General features: G+C 34.2%; 1 protein-coding gene across 5 annotated transcripts in view; it reads left to right on the top strand.

The window, feature by feature from the left end:
• Positions 1–26,610, top strand: part of LOC138712253 (TGF-beta-activated kinase 1 and MAP3K7-binding protein 3-like) — a 110,068-nt gene continuing 83,458 nt past the window's right edge. For all 5 annotated transcript variants that reach the window (XR_011335680.1, XR_011335679.1, XM_069843831.1 and 2 more), the window contains exon 1: positions 1–610. The gene's annotated coding sequence lies outside the window, so the exon portion shown is untranslated. The remainder of the gene's footprint in view (positions 611–26,610) is intronic.

Below are 26,610 nucleotides of genomic sequence, written 5' to 3'. Positions count from 1 at the left end.
GCGAGCTTGATCCTTATCTCACAGTAGTAGTGGATGTATGCTCGGTGATTGATGCATACAGCAAAACAGTAAAAGTTTGCTTTCTGTAAAGATAGGCTTTTGATGTTAATTTCTGATGGTTAAAACATTTTGTCACCAGATGTCATCCAAATTCACTCAGATTAAAAAAATCTTAGCAGACGACAGGCAGTTGTCCGCGATGCTCTGTGACGTGTGAATTATGCCATCTACAAAATGTTAACACTAAATTTGTTTAAAGGGACATCTTTTGGTAGAATTGTGAACTTCAATTTTTGTTTCCATGTACAAGTTTGTACGTAATCGGAATTCATAAAGATGACTGCCCCATTGTGTTAAATTATGTGTGATAATATTAAATACAGTGGAATCTAATTGTGTCGATTATAGTGTTCTGCAGTGTGGTTAGAAATTATTCTTCTTTATTATCTGTTTTTATCAATGGCGCTTACGACTCCATCTCACAAACGGAAAAGTTTCGTGAAGTGAATGTGATAATTTTGTGATTTTACGTTGTTAGTGTCAATATTACATACTTGAAGGATACTCGAACAGTTTAGTTTAAGGTTACGGAATGAAATAGCTGTAATGGGTAAGTTGCCATCTATGTGCTTCGTCTCAAAAATTGAAATTCTGTTTAACATAAACCATTTTGTGTTCGCCTACACATCTCTTTAGGAAAACAACCTATTGCATCATTAATTAGGAGATACTTGATGACAAGGAATTCCATTTCCATCATAGTCTGTTTAAAGAAATTGACAGGGTGTTGTTACATTCGTGTTGTATGTAAATTCACAATTTGCAATGTTACATGTATGTTGCATTTTGATGTATTGTAACGATAATTAAGTTAACCTAATATTCTGAATGTATGTAAACCATTAGCCTGTAAAATGTGACACCTGTAATATTCCTGAACCTCTTCCCAGTTACCAGTAGTCACTCTTATAACACACGGTGCGAATTTGTCGTGTTTCACATGCACGGTTTCACATAGGCTAAACAGAAAAATTTAAAACGGAAAAGTTAATTCTTCAGAAAAATCTTCTTTAATACACTGGTCATCAACTTGAAATGATAATACTAACCTTATATTAATGATTTAATTGGAAATGTCTTTCGCCTGTCTTTGGACTTGTCATTAACATTAGTAGGTCTTTATTTTCTTTTACACTTTGAATTTATACTGTCATTGATAGAATATACAGGCAGCTGCACCTAATACATAATGTTTTCTTAACTATGAAGCTATAGTAAATACTTATAATGTATTAAATGTATGTGTGAGAAGGTTATTTACCGGTATATAACTTCGTTAAATTTGTATTTTGTATACATTAGGTCTGTATGGATATTAATTCCATTTTTATTTATAGACCTTTTTGTTTTCCTTCTGTCAAGAATGTATGCGGTATCCTATGCCTTCATAATTTGATTTTGTGTTATAAATATGTTGGTAATTGCTAATAGAGTGGACCAAGTCATGTTTGGCAACTGTTGATCTGATATATTTTGGAAGTAACATCAGTACCTATTATCATTTTCTTTGACGTATTTTTTTCACACGTTTCCTAATTAATAGTGCTAGATGAAAGCGAAGAGAAACGGTTTAAAGAGGTACTGAACAATTATGTGATGTTTTCATTTATCTGACCATAATGTTATGGTTTTCAAATTATGTAAGAGATTTATGCTAAGTTACTTAAAGTTTGTGGCACAAAATATTATGACTTAAGAGTAAGGAGGTTTTGTGTGCTAAAGAACAACTTTACTGCCTTATTGGTAGAATTAATTTATATTACATTATTTTCATTGTGAAAGAACATATTGATTTAAGCCTATCTTACAGTGGTTATGGACCTTTGTAGGTTGTAACTTAGAAATGATTAGTGATAACTGAGAGACTTTGAAATGTTCTCTGTCTATAGACTACAAATACATTAAATATAAAAAGAACAGATACTGTTTTGACAGTTCATTTGTACATTTCATTGACATGTTATAAAATACATGGGCTCTTTAAATGAAAATTAATAAATAATATGAATAGGAATAATAATAGGCTAATAACCAGGGAACGGATTTATATGGACTAAAAATATATGAAATATGTAAATATATATGTAGTTATTTTTACCAAAATATGGAATTAAATATGGATTTTTACCAAAATATGGAATTAAATATGGACTTAAAATTATAAAAAAATGACTATGTACGTTAAATATTGGTACATTTTAATCAAACTAAACAAAAAATATAATGGACGTACCTTATCTTCCAATGTAGTTTCAACAAAACACAATTTTTATTGTCTGTTACCATAACAATAGGTTACAAACATTTCTTTCAAGTGCTGAAAAGTGAATCTTCTTCTATTGTCTCTGAGGATAGATTTATACTGACTAAAAGAGCGTTCGACGTCACAAGAAGTAACTGGTACATAATTCAATTTCACAATGTCTGCTGGGGATAAGTCCAAGTTAATCTTCACTGTTGATTCACCACTCATCACAGCAACAACCTTTTGTAGTTCTTCATATCCAGGGTTTTTTGAAAGTACAGTGTCCACCTTAGCTCTTACTGCATCTGCAACTTTACCTCTACCACGATTCAGTTGTTCCACAGTACTATTTATAATTTCAAAACTTTCAGATAGTGAAAGGTGCCTATTTTGGAGACTTTTGAGCGTTTTTATGATGCATGAAAATGTATGCTGAATGTGAGCTAAGTCATTCTTCACACTTATGTCACAGGTAACTGTTTTCGCAGTATCAATTGAGACTGCATCTTCAGAGTCCAATGCAAGGAGAACATTGTTAATAGAGTCTATATGTTCGGCATAATATTCAACTGCTTCTAGCCATGTACCCCATCTAGTTAAAATTGGCTTTGGTGGCAATGGAATTTCAGGGTACATTTCTTTCAACACGTTAACTCTACTGGGAGCTTTGAGAAATACTTTTTTCACTGATGAAATCAACAAATCTACTTTAGGGAAATTGTCTCTGACCACTTCTGCCACACGATGAAATGCATGCGCCACACAAGTAAAATGAGTCAATTTAGGATATACAACAGATAATGCTTGTCCAGCTTTGACCATATAAGGGGCAGCATCGCTAATAAAGAATAACACATTATCGTACATAATACCCTTTGGCCACAGGATACCCATAGCTTCGTTGAACAGTTTAACTATAGTTTTGTTATTGCACTTTTCTAGAACATCACAATGTAAAAGAATTCGTTCAGAATATTGTTCACTTAACAAACCGATAACTACATTACCAACAAGTCTACCTTCTTTGTCGGGAGTCTCATCAATGGAAACCCAAATTGAACTATCTTTAATTTCATCTCTTATCTTCTGTATTGTCTCATCGTAGATGGATGGAGCATACGTCTTCCTAAGTGTTGACTCATCCGGGATTGTATGTTGAGTATATTTTTCAAGGAATTCCCTGAAGACCTTATTCTTTAGTTTGTAGAGAGGAATATCAGCAGAGATGAGAGAACGGCACAGGTCGATGTTAAACTCAGATCTTACATTCGATGTTGTTGGTTGTGTTAAAAACAATTGTCTCTGCTTGGAATTTAGTTGTTTGTTGGCCTGATGTTTACTAGTTGTAATGTGTTGTTGCACCAGGAACTTTTGTGTAGATGATACTGCACACTGACACAAATTACAAAATAATATTTTATTGTCAGTTGATAAACCATCTTCTTTAAATTCTGAAATGTAACTTGTTAGTTTTGATTTTAAATTGACTGAATGACGTACTTTTGGCATATTTACCGTCTTTATAGTATGATTTACAAAACTGAACCTATGTGTACTCTGACTGGCATTTAACTGTTGAGCTGCACAACTGAAGTCTGTTAAAAATTTTAAATTAAATTAATACAGTTTTGTAACTTACTTTCCCATTGTTGATAGGACTGCTAATTTTCAAATAACTCTGATGTTAAAGGGATTACTGAACATGTGTTTAAATCTCTATTGTTGAAATGTATTTTTAAAAGTTAATGGAATTTTGTTTTGTTTTATTGTTAAACCTAATATAATATGGACTGTTTTATATGAAATATGGAAAATATATGGAAATTAACGAAAATATGTACTAAACTCTAAAATATGGAAAAATATGGAAAATAAAAGTAGGATTTTTCAACCATACACATTGTGAAACATAAAGATAATGCAAAATATAAATTATATTAGCTTTATAAGTAAATATGTATTTACATATAAATCCTTTCCCTGCTAATAACTTAGTAATAAAATTATTATTATTATTATTATTATTATTATTATTATTATTATTATTATTATTATTATTTTATTTTTCATTAATCTTAGCTAATCCAAAATATAGGCCCTAGTACAAGTAAACCCCTCATCATACATTAAATATAAAGAGGATATGTATTGTTTTGACAGTTCATTTGTACATCTCAGAGACATGTTATAAAATACATGGGCTTTTTGAATGAAAATTAGTAAATAATATGAATAGCAATAATAATAATAGGCCTAGTAGGCCTAATAAAATTATTATTATTTTATTTTTCATTAACTTAATCTTAGCTAATACAAAATATAGGCCCTAGTGCAAGTAACCCCCGATCTATTGTTAGCTTGCATTAGATACCGGTATCTAAAATAGAATGGAACTAAAATTTCAGGTCAAGAACACTTCGATTCCAAATCTCTCTTTGTATTAGTCTGTCTCTTTAACACCAGGTAGGCCTAATCTTATTCAGTTTCAAGAATTTACTCACAAACTCTTTGTGTGGTATCCTTGACTTCAGATATATGATGCCAAGAAAATAGCATTTTTTTCAAGTTACGAATCACATTCAGATTCCTTCTTCCAACCCACAAAGTCTAAACCTGTGATTTCCGACATACTGTACTGGTTAATCTCAGTTAAATAGCGTATTTATGCATTTATTTTTTTTCTTTCTCGTAAAACTTCAATGTTCGAGGTACAAAAGAGAAAAATTGTAACATTTTGACATGGAAGGTTTACTTTGACGTCACTTGTACCATGGAAATAAATGTAAGATGAACTTCGAACCTCGTGGTTTTCCACGCGGTACGTCCATTCTCTGTCAGGTTTTTCACACAACAGCGATCGTGGAAATATTGGGTGTGTTATGTATATACTTGAATATCAAGTAAAATATACATAAAAAAGTAAATATTTAATTATTGCTTTAAATCTAGCGTAGACGTTTCACGCAGTCATTGAAATTTCTTTAAATCCCCTGACATATTTTATAGCACGTTGTTCTTATACAATTCTTAACTGTTAAAAAAATAACAGATTTTAAGAATTGTGTAAGAACAACGTGCTTTAGTGCCATTGCTTATTAGTGGAGACGCCAGTATTTTTAATGTGGTGGACTATTCTGGCGAGTAGAAGAGCTTCGACAAGGTGGGAAGTCATCCTTCCTTATTCAGTCTGCATGTTTTTTTTTTTTTTTTTTCTAAAGATTCGGTGTTCCGATTATAAATCTATCACAATCCTCAGATTGGTAGCCTGCGTAGGTAAAGCTACTGTACATTAAAAGTGAAAGGAAAATGTGTTAAAAAAGAAAAAAAAAAAAAAGAGGATTTCGAAGTTCTCTGTAAAATCATATAAAACGTCAATATCATTTTTTTCAACAGTTAAGGATTGAGTAAGAATCAGGTTGTTTTGTTTAATGTTATGTAACGTATTTCAAGGTAGACGACTTAATCATACAGGTATTTCATTGTTGTAGGATCATGTGACGTCTCTTACAAGGAGCAGTCTGTCTGTCTTTTTTTTTTTCGGATGTGTTTGGGTGGGTAGAACTTCGACAAGGTGGGAAAACATATATTTTTTTTTCTTCTAAGGATTCGGTGTCTCATCAATAAGCCTATCACAATCCTCAAATTAGTTCTTTTCAGAGCCAGGTTAGTGTAGCCTGTGTAGGTAGGATTACGTTAAAAAGTGAAGGGGAGATTTGGAATTTCGTTGTAGAATATTATAAAAGTTACTCTCATTAATTTTTTTATAACAATTAAGGATTGCTTAAAAATAAAGTGTTTTAGTGTTATATAATGTAATTCAAGATAGACGACTTAATCATCCAAGTATTTCATTGTTGTAGGATCAAATTATGTGACATCTCTTAGAATAAACTATGCCAGTAGCCTGGCTTTTTTTTTTAAGTTTGGTGAGGCATTCGGGTGGCTATAACGTATGTAGAGCTTAGAGGAGGTGAGAAATCATCCTTCTTTTGTGCTCCATACCACTGAAATTGTTACCGAAATAAGTTTTTTTCTGATATGAAGTTATTGGTACCGGTGTAGCTTTGCAAACTTATAAAAAAAGATTGCTTACTATACTCAAGCCGCTGCAACTATGCATCTGACAGCTTTGCGTGATGTTGGTAGCAAGATATGCGATGTTGCTACAATGACCACTACACAACAGCTGACGAGTCCTTTTCGTCAGTTCTGTCGCCTAATTATTTAACGCTACACCTTTACGCAAAGGATTCTCACTCTGTGAATTGTCATTCTCCGAACGACGTCTTTTTTGCGACATTCCACAGTAATGCTACAAATTATTTAGAACAGTGGTCGTCAGCACTCGCTGAAATGTGCAAAGGGTACGCGGTGCTGTCCCGTGTGCATTGTCGTGCAACAGGGAGAGATAGAGAGCATACCCGCTAGCAGCTATGAGAGCACTATAGTGCACTGCGTTTTCCGCGGGTAAGAGAGACTAGCCCCAGCGTGCTCTGTGCTGACGACCCCAGATTTAGAACCTAACATGCAAATTATGCACGTAGTAGTAACACCATGTAATACAGCATGTTTGCTAGCAAACCGACAACACGGTAGCGCTCCTTCTAACAGCAGAAGCAGCTGATAGCAAATGCTACATTCTTTGGTTCAGAAGGCTACCACACAGCGTTCTTTGATTTTTTCATGGAAAGGGTTGCCAACGCAAATAACAACCGTCAAATGTATAGTTTTTAACGGCTTACGCTAGTACCCCCATAAACTCAAGCTTCGTGACTGTATATACTAGACTGTGGTATAATCTTGTGCTTTTCTATTGTATCGATTAGCTTAATGAAAACACGGGCCGCAGGTTACGTGTGTATGTACTCCACGGTGTTGCTTCGTCTTGCTTATTTTTATCTTGCATAGCACAGAGTTGACAACATAGTTTGGCTGAGTGAAACTTGTTTATAATGCGTGATATTTTGTTCGTACTATCTGCAACGTGAGCGTGATAAGCAGCACACAGGCGGAACCTTTTTATAACGTTGCGATAACTATATTGCATGATATAAGATTCCATTTTCCATATGCGCACTACGTAGGTCCTAGATACAAAATAAAAATAAATAAGATGATAATAATAAATTAATATTTAACAAATTAAAATATGAACATTGTCGATTTGTGCACGGTGATAAGACAAGCTGTGAAGTAATTGCTAAGGAAGATGTATTAATGTTAACTGTAAAAATGATTGACACGGCCTGTTTTGCGTTTATTCCTGTGCTGGCCGAACCTTAAGGTTATGGAGGAGGGAACTTAAAATATATGAACAGGATTGAAGTTAAGTTTCATTGCATTATAAAATATAAATAATAAGAGACATATGCTGACAAAATATGTAGCCTATTTAAAAATTCATTTCGTAAAAGTCTATAACATAGGCCTACGTGTAGTTTATTTGGCCAAGAGGTAGAAGTGACTAAATTGTTATACACACACATATATTCTTCTACAGCCAAGTCATCTGGACGGTTCCCTCTCTCATATAACTTTTTTACGTATTTCGTCCATCTATTCAGTAATTAGTTCGTAATTGTCTGTTATAAGGGAACTGCTTGTCAAAAGATTGAATGTGGCTTTCTATTGTTGACTGTAGTTCATACAGTATAGGCCTAGACCTAGATGAGAAGAAGGTAATGCTGTATGAAAGATTACCGAGTTATCTTATCATCCGAGAATCATAATACCAGTAGCAAATATTTAATAATGCTGGACAAATAAAAGACCTTTTGTATTTGAGTTCGGAGTTCATTCGGCAAACCATTTGTGACTGGCGATAGCAAAATAATGACTTTGTATGACAAAACAAGGATTCACTGGTGTAAGATTTTTGGGTTCTTGCACCGTGTAATAGATGTAGAAACATGCAACATTCGGAACTTCGTACTGGCGCCATCATCAAAGAAGACAGGCCATATCTATTGAATTCGTTACCAAGAGCCGTTCTCCAGACAGGATTAATATCGGATCTACTTCTCTTGGCTTCCTATTGATGGCGCCGTGATTCTGTAGTGGTTATGATGGTAACGATGATGCTGGCAGCAAATATGTTGGTGATAAAATACAGGGTGTCCTAGAAATCACGCACCACGCACAGTGCATTAGGATGGGAAGCACACCGAGTCATCGAAAATATAATGTTAAATTGTTAAATCCATATCAAGCTCTCAATATGACAAAGAGTTTCCAACACATGCGTACTAAAAACTTAAACGGCCAGCTGTTTTCCGAAATACATTATTTTGAAATAGTATCATCGCTAACTTTATTGATTACGCATCAGTAGCAGCTTGCAATATCAACCGATTTAGCCGAGTAGCCGAGCGGTTTATGTCACAGACTATAATATATGCATTAGGTCTTAGGATCGAATACCATATTTAAACTTTTTTGTGTTTCTTTAATGTTCTGCTGCTCAATTATTTTTCGCATTAACACTCCATTTGTTAACATCACTACAGTATTGATATTCTCAATTTATATTGTATTTTTGCTCCAGGGAAAATTATTCCTTTTTTGTGTTTTCAAAATACACTTATCTAATACCACTATTGTTTAATTTTCGTGTCATTTTGCTTCAATGTAAAGGGAAAATTTGCAGCATATATCACAGCAAAACTATGTTTCCAACTCTTCATTGCCATGTAATAATATGGAAGATAAAAATAAGCAACGCAGTGAAGTCTTGTGAAGTACAGTTTGAACAGACCGTCTCGTTTGTTTTAAACTAATTTTCAATCTTCGTAGTGCAAAACAGCTGTTCATTGTCAAGCACGTGATGTTATATAAAGTTGATTTAATAATGTCAAATCAGAATGCCTTCATAATTGCTTACGCACAACAGATAGACGAAGAAGAAGAGGAAGAAGAAGAAGAAGACATTGGATATCATATCGGTTTGAGTTGTTTCATGACTCATGGCAGTCTTATAAACGGAATACGAAATTCGAGTCCAGAAATATGAACATTATTAAAGAATGAACGACAAATGTTTTGAGTTCACTGGATAATATATATTTTTCTAACCCGCCCCGAACTGCCGAAATTTCTCTCATTTTCCATCGATAGACTGCTATTTCTTTCATTTCATCTAAATTTTCCTCTTTTTCATATTTTCTACATATTTCTAACAGTTTTGTATAGTCTTCCTAAATTTGTAGCCTTATAATGTTATGTTTCAGAGACTTTTTTATTTCACCCAAATTTCTTTATTTTTCAAATTGTCTATGTACTTTTAATAGTTTTACATAGACTCCTTCACAGTATTTTATAGTCTTCGAATGTTACGTTCCATAGAGGGAAGTTATTTCTACATTCCAAGTTCAGTTCCCTCTCTCATTATTTTTATGATGAACTTACAGGATACTCTATGGCAGACATGCTCAATGCGGGCATTTCTAACCTTTAAACGAGGTGCAGCAGTGACATAGAATATCTTTTAAGCGTGTGCCTGCATGCGATTGTGGGATTCTACGTCACTGTTGCACCTCGCTTAAAGGCTAGAAATGCCCGCGCTGAACATGCCTGCTCTGTGGTTTATTAGGACTGAGAGCACAACAGAATACAAAGAGCAGAGTATTTTTTGTTGTCAAAAGTTTTAATAATAACATCTTTGTCTTCTGGTTATTCATTCATTTAGTGTAGATTTCTCCAATTGTAGTATAAATCTTTCACACGATACAACAGGTTCTCGTTAAAGTGCGTACACACGTAACGAACGAACGAACAACGAACGAACGACAAACGAATGCATTCGCTGACTGATATCGGAACTTGTGGACGACGCAGCAAAGGCAAACCGATCGTCTGGTTTGCCTATGTCGCTTGTCGGTATTCGTTGTGGACGGGATTTGCCAGTTGTTCGTAGCAGAACGCAGCGGTTAGTTTAATTTCAGCAACAGGATGTCGAAATTGGAGTGGACTGAAACTTGCTGATGCATATAACGAATAGGAAATTTTATGGCCCTGTTTTGCACAGTAATATTTCGAAGTCTGTTTCTGAAATGGGGCAGAAATTGTGAAACTGTCCCGATTCAATTCGACGTAAATCATGAAGCAAGTCAGTGCCTCTATATCGATTGCGACTTTCATAGAGTGACGTCTGCCACTATCGTCTTTTGTTTTTTTTTTTTTTAACTTTCTCTTTGTTAAAACTGCCTATAATAACAACAGCTTCTCTAACTATATCTTCATCTGCCATTACTGCGGATAATCAGTGAACGCGAATATTCTCTGACCATTTGCTGATGATTTGTACGTTGTTCCGAACAGCGAACGAACAACGAAGTTTTGCATCATCATTCGTTCGTTGTTCGTTCGCTGCAGTGTACGCACCTTTAAATGACGGTCGGAATAGTTTTCCGTTTAGAATGGATCTCATTAGACTGTCCTTACGACTATCAACAAAGGAACCTTTACTCGTTACAATTTGATTTGAAAGCTAAGCTTCTCACATACATATACTGTAAGTAGCCTACTGCAAGTCGCATAGTGTTAGTGACCTTACGATAGCGTGATGATTGCCATACAAAATAAGAATTTGTTGTTGAGAACAATGTCTCATTTTGACGACACGCTATAAAACAATAAGCAACTGTGCAATGAATGCATTCATTCTAGCATGACTTTGGACACCTGCCCACTCTCGAGGTCAGCCGCAATGATAAGAGTGCAATATTCTTTCGAGTAAGAGGCCTCGTTTGAAGTTCAGTGGCATCACAAAGAACCCACCTTGTTCATCTATAAGGTGTTCAGCGACATTCTGAGAATTGATATGGCGTTCATTTTTCGTCATAATATTAAAAACCGTTATTGAAATTTAGAAAGTACAGAACATTCCATTCGGTTCCAGGCAAAGACGTGTTCCAAGCCGGAAACGCGCGCACGAGCCATGCATGCGTGGACGGTCCAGATTGCATTATTATCGATTCTTCTACCTCTTGCGTATTTCTAGTTATAATAATAATAATAATAATAATAATAATAATAATCGGCCTGGGTAGCGTAGTCGGTTCAGCGCTGGGCTTTTGTGCTCGAGGTTGCGGGTTCGATCCTGGCCCAGGTCGATGGCATTTAAGTGTGTTTGAATGCGACAAGCACATGTCAGTAGATTTACTGGCATGTAAAAGAACTCCTGCGGGACAAAATTCCGGCACACCGGCGACGCTGATATAACCTCTGCAGTCGCGAGCGTCGTTAAATAAACCATAAGTTAAAATAATAATAATAATCCGAGGCACGACAGCTCATAAAGGACCATGATCGACCAGCCGGCTGCTGGCCTCACGTCCACATGTCGAAGCAGAGGTGGACGATCACTCAACCAGAGTGGAGGTATCGTGTGGTTACCACGATGATCCCCCCAACCGTTATAGATGGCTTTCGTAACCGGATTTCGCTACCTATCGTAGCTCCCCAAGCTACGATAGGTAGCGAAATCCGGTTACGAAAGCCATCACAATGCTGGGTGGGACCGGTCCCATACACTGACTGAAATTTCATGAAAAAATTCCTTCCCCCATGAGGACTCGAATCAGCGCGCATTCCGTAACGCGAGTCCTAGGCAGGATGCCTTAGATCACGACGTCACGGCGCGGGACTCTGCGATTAATAATAGCATGCACACGGTATTTTGTCAAGGAAGAATACACAGTTAATGGGTTGAAAATTAATTTTGCAAAATCAGAACTTTTTGTTGGAAATAAGAAAAAAATAAAGGGTTTGGAATTAGAACAGAAAATTACCGTATCTAGAGTTGATGGAATGATTGTAGAGCGACGAGTCTTAGGATTCTTCATGGGATTAGGCTATTGACACTCGCCTTAATATTTTGGGAAAATCTCGCAAAATTCATCCAGGCAATCACCCCATTATCTTCGAAAATTTTTTCCACATAGCATATATACACATTTTACCATATGAAATTACATAAAATTTAGGCTTCAGAGGTGACGTCTGCTTGCATTTAAACTAAAAATGTATAATTAATGTAAATTTTTTATCATAAGTTTGCTCTTTAAGAGTACCTACCAGAAACACATATGTTAAATATCTAATATCTGCCACTTTTATTATTTCATTATCACTTCTGCTCATAATCCAGTTTATAATATGTCTAATTTCGGTATGGTTTGTCTTTTTATTGCAGCATACATATTTAAAAAATGTATCAAGTCTTTATAACAACTTCACATCATACATAGAGGTTAATAAAATTATGCACTTCTGTCCACATATCATTGAATGTATTTTGGTGCATTTATGTCAGTAATAAATGTTTTTGCGGGGTACGACTGCATGGGTGTAATCGCGTGATCCTTGACACACAAGTTGTGCCAACAAATGCATGGCGTATCCAGGGAGGGGACTGAGAAAGCATGTGCCAAACATTTTGAAATAAAAAATGTGTCCATAATTTTGATTTCTGCATGAGAATATATAGATACATTATTCATTCCTTTGTTTCCAGAGCTTCCTTTACTTTTCAAACTGTTGGTTTAATTTATGGTTATAATAAAGAATATAAAAAGAAAGTGTTGTGATGCTGCAAGGATCTATTTTGAGATTTTCACGAAATACAACTTTCCGGCATCCCAGATAAGCAGAAAAACTGTTTTTGGCTGGCCGTCCGTTTGTCTGTGTACAGATTTTCCTGAACTATTGGACGAATTTTTCTTTTTCATATTCAGTGTGCACGAGTCAATTCCACCGAGATTGATGCACATAAAATGTAGTGTATATAGTAGAATTTATGTCTTCGAGTGTACTGGGCTTGAGAGCGTATCACAGAGAAGTCTTAAAGTCAGTATTTTCTCCCACTTTCACTAGGTTCCGGGAATGAATGATACAGTACATGTGGGCACTATAGTCTCCGCTACAAATACATTGTTGCCACACCTTTTCATTGCATTGGTATTCAGTCTGTGCTACAACAGACACGATTTCATCGTACCCACCCGGTAAGACTTTGATAATGATGTTTTATATAAAAGATACAACTGCACAATTATATCACATTATATAGATGATAGCGTGATTATTTTCTATGGTATGTTTGAAAATAATGTACTTACAGTTACGCAAATTAAGGCATGAGTAATGTCAAAAACTACTACTTTCTTTAAATATCACAAAATAAAAGTTAATAGCTGGTATTCAGAAATTAAATTCAAATCCTAATCTCAAAATTAAGGTACCTCACTCTTATTGTTCATGCCGTACAAATTGTAATTGTCCAGGTTTGGAAGAAACTTCGGGAGTTAAATGTTTAGGTATTATCATTGATCAACATTGGGATAAGCATATAATATAGCTTAGTTATGTAAATTGCACCGTTTATATATTGTCATTCTCCGAAATTATGTAACCGTTCATACTTTAAGCTATGTTTAGCAATATTTGAGTCTGTACTTAGGTATGGTATAATTGGTTGGGAAAGAAGTGCTAAATCACATCTTATTAAGCTGTCTTTGTTTAAAAGAAGAATAATTAAAATTTGTTTGTCAAAATCTTTTGATTATCTAACATATTTACGTTTCAGAATTTTGTGTTCACAGTGTTGAACAAACTTACAATACTTTGTTGAACTTTTTAAATTAAAATCGTTCTAAAGTTGACATAGAAACATTTCTTATTATTGCTAGGTTTTAGGAGTCTGTGTTTATCCAATCCCTGTGCATGGTGTAAGCTTAACCATTCATTTCTATATTCGGATATTTTATTATTTATATTTTCTGCATAAAGCTATTGTACTCGTATCTTCATTTCTTGCTATTTCTCTCCTGGGTAATTCGATTGTTGATATACTAAATCTCATTTCTGCTGCTTGCAATCTGCTTTTGCTCCAAATTATTATTATTATTATTATTATTATTATTATTATTATTATTATTATTATTATTATTATTATTTTCACATATTTTCTTAATATGTCACTGAAGATAATAAAAGTTGAATGTGTGGTATAGCAAGATTTTGCAACTTTCTTATACCGTGTGACACAGAAGTCAGTTGACAAATGGGAAATATTACTCTAATTGAAAATACGATTGTTTACAGAATGTTCACTATCGCAAATGTTCAAAATATGCTCCATTTACTTGAAGACAGTGCCTCACTCGATCGGACATTCTTCTGTCACGCTTAAAAGTATTGCAAGTGAGATGTGTTGGATAACATGGATGATCCTTTGTTTCAAGTCATGTGTAGATGTAGGCTGTGTTTGAAAGACGTGCTATTTCACAAATCCTCAAATCAAGGGGTGTGAGGTCTGGTGATCGTGGAGGTCGTGACTGAGCTCCACTTCACATTTAGTTTCTGGCGAACTGTTAGAGAATAATGTGCCGTGGTCCCATCTTGTTGAAACCACATTCTTATCCGTTTGTTCAGTGACAAATCATACAGGAACTCCATTACAGTGCTGTCCAGCAATTCCCCATATAAGTGTTGGTTTACATTTCCACCAAAGAAAAATGGTCCCACAACCATATCACCTAGTATTTCACACCATACCATAACTTTTGGAGCACCAGGGTTGTTAGCTTCATGCATCCATCTTGGATTTTCTTTGGACCAGTATCATGTATTTTGTGTATGAGCGTGTCCATCCAGAAAGAATAAGCATTCGTCACTGGACAGAACATGCTGAAGGAAGGATCGATCAAAATGTAAACACTGTGTGATCCAGTTTGTAATATGTTCGCCTGTTGAGTGGATCTTCTTCTTGCATTGTGCGTAAATGTTGTAATTTGTAGAAGTGAACACGTGCAGGTTTCAATATTCTGCGAACAGATTCTCTGTTGATACCATTTTGTCGAGCTACATAGCGCACTGACCTTCGCAATCACGTCTATTGAATGCTGTCCGTTAGTAGCAGATTTGGAACGACCGATTCGTTTTTGTCTATTACACTGAAAGTTGTTTTAATTTTATGCAACAATTTTGGCAACATTTTGGTATGATGGTTTTGGAATGTCAGGATGACGACGATGAAACTCGTCTGCAGCTTTTCTTGTTGTCCTGTGACAATAAACAATAATGTTATCTTCTTCAAAACTTACTCAACTCAAAATAATACTTAACCCAGTAGCTTCAAACAATAAACGAAACGAAACAAAACAAACTGTAGCATGGCCTACTTCAATTTATATACCTATTGTATTCATTTTGGCATGTTTCACAGAAACTAATTCAGGAAAACTGATAAGGAGACAAACAGTGGAGAATTCTAGCGCCACAAAAGAAGAATATGTACTGCGAACCTAACAGTACGATTGTAACGAAATTTTAACCACTTATTGTCAGAGAAAACTAAAGTAAAACCATGCAGTATCACTCAAATGAAATTAGTTGTTGAAAGAAAATTATTTTTTTTTCCAACTAGAAAAATTGGCATAAATTAGACATTGTTTCAGTTACCTTAAAATAATTGCATGAATATGACTAACATGTATCTATTAACATACACTGAAAATTTCATAATCGTAACTTAATTAGTTCCTTGGAAAAGTGTACCGACATGACGAAAAATGTAACTTTCGGGGAGAAAGAAAACAAAATTATTTATGTCTTACAAGGAACTACACGGAAACTATTCTAGGTTAATTCAATAGCGAAAAACCCCATCATTCAAAATACTATGTTCATTAGCCTATAACGAAATTATGCCGGGCTGCTTTCAGGCAATTTTTTCTCATTTTACACACACCATAACCATCTCCCATAACCACTGCCTGCTGGGTCGCATCCTATGGCTGCTTACACTGCTCAATCAACAAATAGGCTATATGCGAGTAGCCGCTTGGTGTTAGGTATTGTGCGCTGTTAAATTTATCAATATAATTATGCGTGTATTTTAGGGATAATGTTAATAACGGTTAGAGTTCCTCATAATGATTGAATGTAAGAATTGAGACACAGGATCCAAACATCGCCTACCTTGTTGTATAATCTATAGTAAGAACTTACAACAGCTTTGTTTCTAGTAAATACAAGTTAACAGGTTTTTCTTATTCCTCATTGATAAACTAGCTGTAATGATAATTTGTATGTAGGCCTATTATATATTATAATAAATTATATTACAATATAATTAACATATTATCAAATTACGTGTCAAATATTCAATATATAGGTCTATGGTTTTACTTCTCATAGGAGATTTGTTTTTCCATTTTCATTGTTATCATATCATTACATATTTCATCGACTCAGTTTGCTTTCATTTCAGTACAAACGTGTACTTACAATACCTACATATTTTATTAGTTGTATGTTAATGGAGGTCATGGTTGGATCCAACCAATCAGAAGGAGTATGCTCATTGTCTCAACTCTCATATTCAGTTATTATCGAGGAACTATAATAACAGTGTGCACTATCTTCCACCTAGCGGCAAAATAACTTTGATTGGGCAGGCAATTTACACAGCCATAGGATGCGATCCAATAGGCAGTGTATTTAACACTGAGTTTTACACTGTACATGGAGCCGTGGTAGGAACAACATAATGCCACTTAAAATCAGTAAAATTAATTAAAATTACTGAAAATGTGTGACATAAAATTAATGAAAGCTTTGTGAAAGAAAAATAATACTAAGATTTTGCCTTTCCTGATGTGTCAACAGTGTTATTTCAGTTTTGTATTATTTCTGCCACGGCATCATGAAACTTGAGGCTAAATTCATGGGGAAAAAAAGCAAACAATTGACTATAGCCTAAAGGAAAAATTTATTTAAAATGTTAAATAAAGCAAATAGAGTTACATCTTAGAATTTTATTTTCTCGAACTTATTAAGAAAATAAAATAGTTATTGGTGCATTTCGGTGTATTTTTAGTCCCTTAACATTTTTCCTTGTGAAGTTTTCTTGTGAAAGATATAGGGAAGATATTATTCACAAATAATTGATTTCCCAAGTTAATTCCCTATGTATGGTAAACTGTGTTACACATAATACAGTATCTGTGTAAATATTTTTTTATAAATACAACTTAAAACTTAAAAATCCTGGTCGCTGTATGCCTCTCGTATTACTATACCATGATAAGTCATTGCACAAATCTGTGGCACCAATGATACGATTGTGCAAGACACGGGAAATTGGGGGAGTAAAGTTCAAAAGGCTAAGGAAATAGTCCACGTACCGTATGAATGTACTAGGAACTGATTGCGCTTAATGCCAATTTATGTTTATTGTTCTCTTCGTCAGTGGCGACATTTATAACATGTGTGAAGTGGAGGCGTAAAGCGCGTGTTTGTTACGTATAGGTTATTCGCAAAGTATGAGGTGTTTTTATAACACACAAGTGCTCCCAAAATAATTTGTGTGACTCTGCTTAAATAAACATTGAAGATTCGAATGCTTTAATGCCCACGTCTGTTCATTGACGGTTAAAATCTTCAAGTTCGTCCTATGTCATTTCAGTTTGGCTTTATACAAATTATAAAATTAAATTATTGTGATAGACAGATCGCTGTGTGCCTTGATGACTAGGGACCGTATTTTGTCCCACGAGGCTACAAGGTTAAATATTACATCTTTTTCGAGATTTTCACGGAATAGCCTACAGAAAGTACAGGGACATAATTTTATTTTTACTTCAATTTTATTGTACCTGAGTTTTTTAATGTACTTCACTCCCACCCCGTCTACTAGTAAACTTCCATCCGTTCTCCACACAGAACCAAGGCTGCGTATGCAGTACTGAGTTAGTGAGTATAGTACGTTCCAGAAATATGTTCGCGTTTTCCAGTGACGAAAGAGCTTTCAATATTGAATCATATTTTCGCACAGGTAGCCTACTTTCGTCCGTTTGCCTACGTCGCATCCCGGTTTCCCCCACCTGCTTCTGTTCGTCCCTCTGTAAAGTCTAGTAGCTGGGCTGTCTTAGCTCTTTTCTGAAAACATTAATTTCTGTTAGGAATTGGACGTCTACATATTATTATACAACGGTTTAAAATAACTTCAATAAAAGGGCCTCGTTAAGTAATTAACTGTCACGTGATTCCCCCCCCCCCTTTCTACGACCCTGCGACAAAACCACTTGAACGGACAATAGGTAGCATTTCTGAATAATTTTATCTTTTCGGATCGGGCAGAAGTGAAGATTAAATTTACAGTACGTAAGGTACTCTTTTATAGAGTAGGTACAGAATTATTTCAACATGAGTTACTCGTACGAAGGACGAAACTGCTAATTGGAATTAGGTACAATAGTCTATAGTGCGATAATATGCACAAATGAACTGAAGCCTGTATCGAAGTGAACGGCCACCATTTTCAAAAATGTATTTAAATATCAATATTATGATTATTTTCAATTTAACTTCATTCTCTATATTGTACGCTAATGTGCTGTAGACAGTATAATATACACTGCATAATTAATACGTCCGCATGGATAGCTCAATTCGTGAGTAAAGACACTAAGTGTTAATATAGTACTGTATTTTGATTAAACAAAAACCTAATGAAAATATCAAACTCAAAATTGCGATATTTCCTAGTTTACATAAATGGATGAACTACTTTTCTTCCCTCCTATACCTAATAAAGTGATTTGTATTTTACGCCAGTATCATCGAACTCCAGTCTTGGAAGGGGGAGCAAGCGGTGTTTCCGGTTATGGACCTTTAATCCAAAGATATAGCCAGGTTAATATTAAAAATGTTAGTAAAAGGGTCATTCTACGAAAATGCGACATTTTCACGAAAAATAAAAATCTCACGAATCTCTGCTTGTTATATGTCATTTTTTTCGTAATGATCCGAATTTTTTTAATCTGATAACACTCATTGTGTAACAACACGTATGTGGGAGAAAAAGCATCAAGAAGTCTGTAGTTTAAGAGCGCGAAATTATCTACTAGAAATCACATATTTGAATGCACATTTAAGGCAAATAAATCATTACTTCTGTATGTTAAATGCAAATAATAATGACGTGCGGACCTTTGTTAATAACTACAATGCATAGAAACCGTAATACAATGATTATTTCGTGCTTGATTGCAATTATTACAAGGAAAGGTTGAGAGTTCGTGTGTCACGCTCAAATGGACATTTGTCTATATTTCTTCAAAACCATTTAATTTTTTCATGTTTCATAAATGTAAAAGTGAGACATCACATAACAATCAACTTCTTATATGGACAAGATTTTGATTTATGTACGTATTCTGCAAGAAAAACACGTGACATACGTAACACAATGACTGTGACACACGAACAAAAATGTTATGTTCGTGTGTCACTGAAGTTTATCCTACAATCCAGTTACAATTTTTGTTGTTATTGGAAGTCTTTACGTCTAAACATAATTAGTAGTAGAATTTCAAATACTTATTGTTGATTCAGATAATTGTGTGTGTGTGTGTGTGTGTGTGCGTTTTTTTTTCAATGTGCATAAACTGTATTTTAAACACTCTTGAAGGTATGTGTTCCATAACTGTTGTAAGGGGGAAAGGAACTGGCCACACTATCCCATTATCTCCTGACATAGTTGCCTCATAAGTGGTGCCTTCTTGGTATCACTTGTGAAGTTCACACCTGTCTTTGGACAGTCTAAACAACAACTGTTGTAAAAATATAGTGTGTAGGCCTAAAATTAGCATAAGACAATTTATGACTAAAGTTCGTATAAAATATTTATTTATTTTTTTTTAATTCCTTGAATTAAAAACTTACTAAACTTGGTTTATGTTAATTTATTTCATATAAAAAAACAAGCTTATGCAATACATTTATATTGCAAATAGGTAGCCTTTGTATAAATAAATTGGTGTAATTATTTGCACATTAGGTAAATGGTGCTAAATTTCTCATATTAATTTAAAATCGTTTTATTTAATAACATTAACTTACCCTAGGTATCATTTAGCAATTCTAAAAGTTAGGCCTTTTTAAATCTATATTAATTCTTATATTGATATAAATATTAATACATTTTGAACATTTCTTGATAGTATTTTCAAGAATTTAAGTTGGATTGATTACTTGGTTGGGTTTTTTCCGAGGTTTTCTCCAACCATAAGGCGAATGTCAGGTAATCTATGGCGAATTCTCGGCCTCATCTCGCCAAATACCATTTCGCTATCACCAATCCCATTGACACTAAATAACCTAGTGGTTGATACAGTGTCGTTAAATGACCAAGTAGAAAAAAGACGTCAAATATAGGCTACATGTGAAATTACAAAATCTTGTAGTGGCGAAGAATTTAAAGTTTCTGTGATGTCCAAGGAAGGAAGTACTACAAATGGTTGATATATTTGTATATTAGTCATATGACATTACCCAGGAAATATCACCACATATGGTTGTAAACAACCGTGGATATTTTAAATTTAAAAGTGTATTTTAGTGTAATCTAGTGTTGTTTTGTATAATAAGAACTGTAGGCATAGTGTATAAGACTTACACAAGAAGTGATGTATTTATAGTGCATTTAAAACAGGGACCGTCAAGTGACTACACTCTCGTGCGTACGTACAAACCTTCAAGCCCTGACGTACGGCTGCGGGCAAGGGTAGCTGCTTCCACAGAGGCGGAGCTAAGAAGTTGTATGTGAACCAAATTTGTGATAAGAATGTAAATTAATTTCAGCTTTTAATTGAAGCACGCTTTCACTGTTAATTGCACTATACTGAAAAACAGTACTCTATACAATTTTGTACAGTTAACTATATACGAAACAAATTTTTGCATGTTTGCACAATAATGAAACAAAACAAAATATACACTTTTATACAGATTAATATACTGTTTGTCTTCTTCTCATTGCTATACAATTCAATTAACAAAATAAAACAACAGTACAAACGTTGTTATTCAAATACAATTCTCTAATAATAGTACTTTTTCTTAAACATCAGAGATCCGCTGCGATTTTTGCAGTTTTCTGTTAGTAAGCAGCTATTTAATTCTCGGAGCTATTGTTTTAGTACCAGCCAATCGCAAACATGTTTTCAATTGTTCATCACTTAGTTGTTTCTGTGACGTGACTTTGTAAACTTCATTAAACAAAACAGTGTTTCGCATACGTAGGTTGTCCCGAACATTTACAACGTTCTTGCAGCAAGATTATACTGTTTAGGAAACCTTTCTCGTGGAAAACAAGTATAGAAATGTTTAATACTTCTTCTGTTTTGATACTTATCCCTTAGCTCAATATCGCTTTGTAAATCAAGTATTTCTAATTGTAGTTCAGCAGGAATATCCAGGACACTCACTGAAAAAGATATTGCAAATGTCTTAAATTGTTGTTCAAGATCTCTAATATCCTCAAATCTACGTTCGAAACTTCGCACAATTGTTGCATTATTCTTATATATTCTTTCATGTCCAAGGCTTCTAACAGGTTTCCCATGTACATCCATAAATAAGGCAGTTTCATTTCTAAGTGCGAGAAAACGTTCCAGAATTTTTCGACTTCACCACCTTACCTCGGTATGGTAGAGTAAATCCCCATACTGTTAATACCATCAAGCAGTGCCCTGAAGTCCCTGTGATTGAGTCCTTTAGACCTTATGGAATTAATTGTTCGCATAACAACATTCATTACATTGCTAAGGTTCATGTTTTTAGCACATTAATATTCCTGGTGCAAAATGCAGTGCACCGGTGCCCCCAAGCGACCTCGATAGGTTCCACCACTGATAGACTGCAGTGTACAAGTGTACTGCCCGCAGTGGAAGCCGTAAGTAGGCCTGTACGCCCTCTCGCGATCTTGACTCGACTTGGCGGAGCCTGATTTAAAACAATTAGTAACCATCATGACAGAAATGTTCGTGTGTCACGTCATGTTCGTGATTTAGCAGTTGCATGTATTACATAAGTGTCTTAATTGTTTAGAAAACAACTGAATGCATTTATGTCATTTGGCACAATAATATGAACATTTTCCATTTTGGTAATAAATCTAGTGGCAAGAAAATGTTCGTGTGTCACACCATACAATATTTAATATTTTTTGCATTATTCATTATTCCTTTTCATTAAGAATATTTTGTGTTTAAGTTATATTTAGGAATGCTTATGTTAAAAGACAGTAATGTCTTTTTCATGAATTACTAAGTATTTAATTAAATATCCTGTGAAGATCATAGTTAGGTATTTAACAAATGTTACGTGTGTCACTATAGAATGACCCAAAAATAAAATGATGTCCCTGTATAAACATCCATTATATCGAGAGAATGGTTTTTAAAATCCCGTCTAATCTGTGTATGGCGACTTTCTCTGAAGGATTGGAAATATTTTTACATTCAGTATCTACAAGTCACTTTATAGGGAATAATGCATTTAATGGGTAGGCACTTCATATCCAACCAGCCACGTGACCAGAAAGGGATATGAAGATTATTCGATGTCATTTTAAGTTTCGCAACAGCTGATCAGCAGTTCATATAGGAGTGGAGACCCTCCTACCGCCAGAAAAACAAGTCGCAATATATTTCGTAATAAAACTCATCTAGATCGTACTAAGGGGAATCGTTTTGTCATTGATATTTGTCTTGTGTAATCTTACATTGTAGCTCTGTCCTGATGACTACGGACCGTATTTTGTCCCACGAGTATTACTGGAGTTTTTAAATGAACTACGCGCGTGCATAAGTAAGCGAAGTACTTGACTGGCTGCTCACGCGACTCCTATTTGGTCAAGTTGGGCACAACGAAACATGGATCACTTTAACAATTACACTAATATTTACAATTTAAATTATTTGCACTGTGTACATTAGAATAAGCTATTTTTACTAGTTACACTGTAATAAAGAATGTAGACTTACATTGATTTCACATTACTTACACTTTTATGTAGGCCTACAGTGTTGTGTATTATAATGCAAGGTAGGTATTTTATTTAGTGATACTATAGTCTACTCATTTTGTAAATAGTGTATAATAATGTGTATATGCTCGATCAATGTAAGACTACTTTCTTTATGATAGTGTAAATGGTAGAAATAGCGTATTCTAGTGTGTATAGTGTACAGTAAAGGGATTGTCAGATATTGATTACTTTAAAAGGCCGATTGTCAAAAAACTGCTTTTTGTCTCTAGAATATGATCTTTCTTCGAATATTACTTTTGTAGAATATGATTTTTATTTTTAACAAATATATACATTTTTATTTATTAGTATGTTAATCATTTCTTTTGTCCAAATTATCTCATTTAACACTAACTCTTAGAGTTACATGTATCTAAACACATCCACATTTTGTTATTATTATTATTATTATTATTATTATTATTATTATTATTATTATTATTATTATTATTATTATTATTATTACATTGTTTTCAGTATTATTATTTATAATATTTGCTATGTATTTTTATACTGGTTGAGTAGAAGAGAACTCTGCCAGTAAAAATAAATAAGTAAAATAAATGAATAAATGATTTAAATTATAGGAAAGGTCATCGTAGTATCATTCTATATGATTAGAATGCATTGTGAATAATCTGCGGGGTGTAGTTTTTGAATCATGAATAAAATGTCAAACAAGACTCAAATGTTCCCTAATAGTAGGCCTGTCTGTGTCATCGCGATACATGACGTCACGTTAATGAACGAAACTAACCTTATCTCCCTACGCCCTGGGACAGAATACGATCTCTACTGATGACTGCCTGATCTTTGTCTAATTGATTGGCTTGGTTCAAAATTGTTACAACATTTAAGACAACGATTTAAAGGGTCCAATCCTTGAAGTACGTATATTATGGTATTTCTGATAATTTTTTTTTTCATTACAACTTTAATTGATATGAAGGAATTTGAGTGCTGTGCGTTTCGAAACGAATGAGGAACAGCCAGCAGAAGTGGCTAAGGAAAAAAAGAATATCTACAATCTACCATTCCATATTATCTCCAAACGTACCAGCTAGAAGGGCATGAAGTAATCGGACTTCTGGTTGGAGCAAGAGGTACCGCTACTCTCTTCATGAAAGATGTGTTTAAGAGGCTTGGAATACCTACATCTATTATTCCGATTGTAACTTTAGCTGCATTGAAAGGATCAATTGCTCTCCGGAAGCATCACCTATATTCGAAATGAAACCAAGTTCATTAGCATTCTTTACTTTTTTGTAACACTTGCCTCTCTAAAACTAGGTATATTTCCACCAATCACAAAATGTATTTGCAGCTATGTACTTGTAGGAGTTTCATTGTCAAAACAAAATTAATGGTTCACTGAACTTGTAAACATTTATATGGTTAAGTACTCTTTGTCCCTTGTGGCAGCTCACGAATAGTGAGAAGATTTCTAAATTTCTAACTCTGAATTGCTGCAGCAAGAGTCTGACGTAGGAAAATTGAGCATTCAGAATAAGAAACGTATACTATACCTAAGAAATAATAAATTCTTCTGAATCTCGAGTAATACTGTTGTTTGTTTGCGGGAAGGAGCCAGTTGTGTGTTGTTACTGAGACGAAGTTTTGTTTAAACTGTGTCACGGGATTTGGATGCTAATTTTAATTTTACAGTGCTGCTTGGTTCCTTGTGTTTTTCAAGCGGAGAACACGCTGGACAATATATTAAGGTTTATGTTGTGCTTTCCCATTAAGGACCAAAATTAAGAAAAGGAATTGGAAATGGATTGGATATGTCTTAAGAAAACACTACAAGATATTGCTAGACAAGCTCTAAACTGAAACCCCCAGGGAAATGGGAGCAGGGTCCATAACTAATGGAGACGGACAAAAGAAAAAGAGTTGGAAACCATTGATAAGAACTAAAGCGAAGAAAAAATTCTTGAAAGGAACGAGATCAATGTCGAGGTTTCACTCAGGGCGTATGGTTCACAAGGAATTAAAGAACTTTTCATTTTATTTATTTTATTGGGGTGGAAATTGTAAATCTAACCTTTATTCGTTAATTTTACTACAGATAAAAGTATTAAAAATTTGTTTAAAAAAGCAGAACGATTACTTAACTGAATTGTTGTTTAAACATTTCAAAGTTTTCAATATTAAACAAATGTATTATTTTATTTTATTAAGATATTTTCATAAAAAATTTTAATAACTTTGAAAGGTATATACATAAATATAGAACTAAAAATATGAATTCTCTGCGTTTGTCTGAACCAAAATGTAAAACCAATGCAGATGTTTATCATAGCATGAGTCAAGTCCCAGATTATTAAACAAATTTTATTCCAATAATATTTCAACCACGAATCCTCTCCAAATTAATAAAAAAAAATTGTATTGGATTTATAGTTTGGGTTTAAACATATCAAACACTATTTAATCTGTATTCACTCTCAATTTTAATTTTATTTTTGTCTGTATTGGAATCCCCTCCTGAGCACGAGTCTTACTCATTCAGAAATGGGATAGTTTATCTTTCATTGTATTTATTAATTTGTATTCATTTCAAACTTACTAGCAATAAAATAAATAAATAAATAACATAAATTGTGCTTCGATTATATCTTATTGTTAGAGCTTCATTAATCGCGCAACTTCAGTCTTGTAATTATTCAATTTAACACAAATTTAAACGTAAAAATGAAGCACTTTCTTTCAGTTGTATATAGGAGAATGTAATATTGAAAAGTCCCATTTAGTGGAACGATTCTGGCTTTCATGTCAACTCTATGTTTACATTTAAACTTATATTCTGAGTAAGACCTAATTAAAACTGTAGTGACTGTAGCCGGGCTTGATAATCGAACACTGCATGTCCTGCCGTTTTTTAAATCCTTCAATGGATACATTGAATCACGTCAATATTGAGCGCTGGCATCAATGTTAGGTGACGAAGAAATATTGGTGGGATACAGGGTAAACGATTTACCCAGTAAAATCTGCTCCAGAACTCCACAATTTCCATTTGGACTTACTAGGATTTGAACTTAGATTTCCGGCATAGAAAGCCGACTTTTATTCTTTCGGTGTTGACGGTATACTGCAGGAAGAGTGTTCCATACACTAAGTTAATTTTTTCCCCCTGTTTTTAAGTAAAAGTGTTGTTTGAGGCACATTTTTTGTGTGTAACATATGGCCTACACAGTGTGATTCATTACATTTCTTGTGTTTAAGCCAGATGTAAAAAAAATCTTTAGAACGAGCTTGGAGCAAGTCCATAGACTCTACTTAAGGACTCGCATAGAGTAATAATATGGTCTGTGTTAAAAACAGAGACAAATTGTTGTAAAGACGGTTAGTCAGCTGGCGAGTTCTTATAAAAAACTGGGGTTTATTTTCTGTATAATTGTTTAAAAATGGAACGGAAAAATTG

This window comes from Periplaneta americana, chromosome 13 (genome assembly GCF_040183065.1).
Source record: "Periplaneta americana isolate PAMFEO1 chromosome 13, P.americana_PAMFEO1_priV1, whole genome shotgun sequence".
Lineage (NCBI taxonomy): Eukaryota > Metazoa > Arthropoda > Insecta > Blattodea > Blattidae > Periplaneta > Periplaneta americana.
The sequence above is the reverse complement of the archived record's forward strand: the minus strand, read 5'-3'. Positions and strand labels throughout refer to the sequence as shown.